Consider the following 2907-nt stretch of genomic DNA (forward strand, 5'->3'; position numbering starts at 1 on the left):
CATAGCAGAGCCCAAACCAGAGGACCAGCCTCCAAGCTGGACTGGCTGGATTTTCTGCTGTCCTAGAGCTGCCCCCTGCGCTGTGGAGAATGGGGATAGCAAGGAGCCAGTTACAGGGGTTTGATTCTCTGGACAGTACCTCAAAAGCCTGAATGGAGTTTAGAGCAGCCTGGGGGCTGAGCTGACACCTGCCCATTGGCAACGGTTTCAAAGAGCAGAGCACACTCTGTACAAGCCGCTGCGTATGGGTGCCACCCCAGCATGCCCCCTTATGGCCTGAGGTACCCTGCAGGCACCCTGCCCCTCCCTCTAAAGTCCTTGCAGTAACTTACTCTCAGCCTGGAAGACTGAAAACAAGATCCCCCTGCGTGGGGTCATATTTTTTCTCCAAAACACAGGCACTCTTAGCCTGCGACCCACCCTCCTCCATTGCCCAGGAACCCCCCGCCTCCTTGCTGGGGTCTGTGTTGGTTCAGGCTCACTGCAGATTTCCTGGCTCCTCCCCATCTGGCCCCTCGGTAGCTCAGTCCCTTCCCCCCCAGCTGAGTAAGGGCAGCCGTCCTTCCCCTGCTGCTGTGGCCATGTTCTGAGAGAAGAGGCAGCCGGCCCTGCTCCCATGGCTCCTGCGGGTGGCAGGGAGTGAGGGAAGCCAGGCCCTGCCCTGCACTACAATGCCTCAGTCTCAGGTCCTTAAAGCAGCAGTAGGCTGGGATTTCCCAAAGCAGGAACTATTCCCCAGCTGGGACCATCTTCCTCTCTCCCCGTAGCCGCCTCTGCTCGGCCTCGGTCAGCTCCTAAAGTCCCAGGAACAATAAAGGGCTACACCACTGAGCAGGTGTTGAATCTCCCTCAAAGGGAAGAATCCCCGACACACCCCTCTAATGGCCACTGAATGGCTGGGCTGGGCTAGGAGCTGGTTGTGCCTCTTTTGGGGAGCTGAGGCCCCTTTCCAGCCCTTTCCATGGCTGGGGCAGCACAACAAAGGTACAGGACAGGGAGGGAATCTCAGCCTGAGTCTCTTGTCAGACTCGTGTGTGCAACCCTCACTCACACAGGCAGCTCTACTCTGCTTGGGGCAGTACGCTGGGCTGGAAGGCGCTTTGTGCAGCTCCATCCATGGGTACAAGGGGCTGCTGAATGGCTTCTCTTAAGGCTCCTGCTTTACCCCTGTCTCTGATATGACTCAGTCACAGGTGCCTGGTGGAGGTCGCAGGAGAAGGGTGGGCAGCCGTGCCCCTGGAATAGCCCCGCTCACAGCTGGCGCCACTCTCCTCGATCACGCAGCAGCCAGAGTGCTCAGTTAGAGCCAGGACTGTGACTGCAAAACAGCTCTGCAGCTTTTCTCATGGCCCCTGGGTGTTTAACTAGAGACGGGACAGTGACAGGTCATGTACCGTGACAAAACATCCACGTTCCTTCTCTGTACTGACTGTATCCACAGCAATTCTGAGGTCTGAGCAGACAACCATACAGCTCTTTATGTGATAACATCCCACCCATCCCCTGGCTCTACATAAACACAGAGTCTTTGTAAATACTGCTGCCTGCCTCGGTCCTGTTCCCCTAATACACTGTTCTTCCTTAGCAGCTGGTGACGGGGATCAGGAGCTCATGTCCTCTCATGTCCTCTGGAAGTGTCTAGGATGGAATAGGTGGCTTGTGTTTTTTGTCTCACTTGTCATCAGCGCTGGAGCCGGGTGATGAAATGAGCCTTCACTTGACAAATACCTTGATTATCCTTGCACGAATGGGTTTGGTTTTTACGCTGTACACGATTGGGTTCATCAAGGGTGGGACCAGCAAATAGACGTTGCCCATGACAGTCTGAACCAAGGGAGAAAAGTTCTTCACAAATCTGTGTAACACAGATAAGCCAATCTCTGGGGTGTAGAAGAGCAGGACAACACAGACGTGAGAGACGCAGGTGTTCAGGGCCTTGAGGCGCTCCGCGTGGGACGCAATGCCCAGCACTGTTTTGAGGATCAACCCATAAGATAGGAAGATGAGCAGGACATCCAACCCCAGTGAAGCGAGTGTTACAAAGAAGCTGTAGATGCTGTGGGCTCTGATATCTGAACAAGCCATCTTCATGACCTCCTGGTTCAGGCAGTAGGAATGGGAGAGGACATTGGCATGACAGTATTGGAAATGTTTCAGGAGAATGGGGAGCGGGAGTATAACGCCCATCCCTCTTAGCAGAGACCCCAGTCCCATCTTGGCTACTCTGGGTGGTGTTAAGATGGAATCATATCTCAGCGGGTTACAGATTGCAACAAAGCGGTCAAAGGCCATTGACAAGAGCACAGAGGATTCAGTGAATGTAAGTGAATGGATGAAGAACAGCTGAGCAAAACAGGCATCGAAGCTGATCTCCCTAGAGTTAAACCAGAATATGCTCAGTATGGTTGGTAGGGTGGATAGCGATATGCCAATGTCTGTGACGGCCAACATGGAAAGGAAAATGTACATGGGCTCATGGAGGGTTTGGATCTGTTTTTATAATGAACAGAATGACTGAATTTCCTAATATGGAAATAACATACATTAAGCAGAAGGGGATAGAAATCCAGACATGGATGTTTTCGTGCCCAGGTATTCCGGTGAGAAGGATCACTGCAGGTTTGAATTTGGTGTCATTGACAGCTGACATGATGCACTGGGCAGACCCAAGGAGTTTTCAACTTTACTTCCTGAAAGGAAAAGTAACAGGAGACTAGATGATATTGAACGAGACATCATTCTGCTCTCAGTGCAAGTCTAGAGACTTCTAGGAGCTCAAGAAAGATCAGCAAAAACATAGCCCTTGATTTACACTTTAGGATTACGTGTTCTATTCACACTCTATGACTATTTCTTTTATTCATTCCCACTGAATCACTTCTCATTGTTAAATGTTAGAAGAGTGGA

General features: G+C 51.7%; 1 pseudogene; it reads right to left on the reverse strand.

The window, feature by feature from the left end:
• Nucleotides 1-1713: 1713 nt before the first annotated feature.
• On the reverse strand, nucleotides 1714-2650 carry LOC137149948 (olfactory receptor 51G2-like; annotated as a pseudogene).
• Between the last annotated feature and the right edge of the window lie 257 nt (nucleotides 2651-2907).

This window comes from Emydura macquarii, unplaced genomic scaffold (assembly GCF_026122565.2).
Source record: "Emydura macquarii macquarii isolate MOO-44397 ecotype Brisbane River unplaced genomic scaffold, CSIRO-AGI_Emac_v2 contig_920, whole genome shotgun sequence".
Classification (NCBI taxonomy): Eukaryota; Metazoa; Chordata; order Testudines; family Chelidae; genus Emydura; species Emydura macquarii.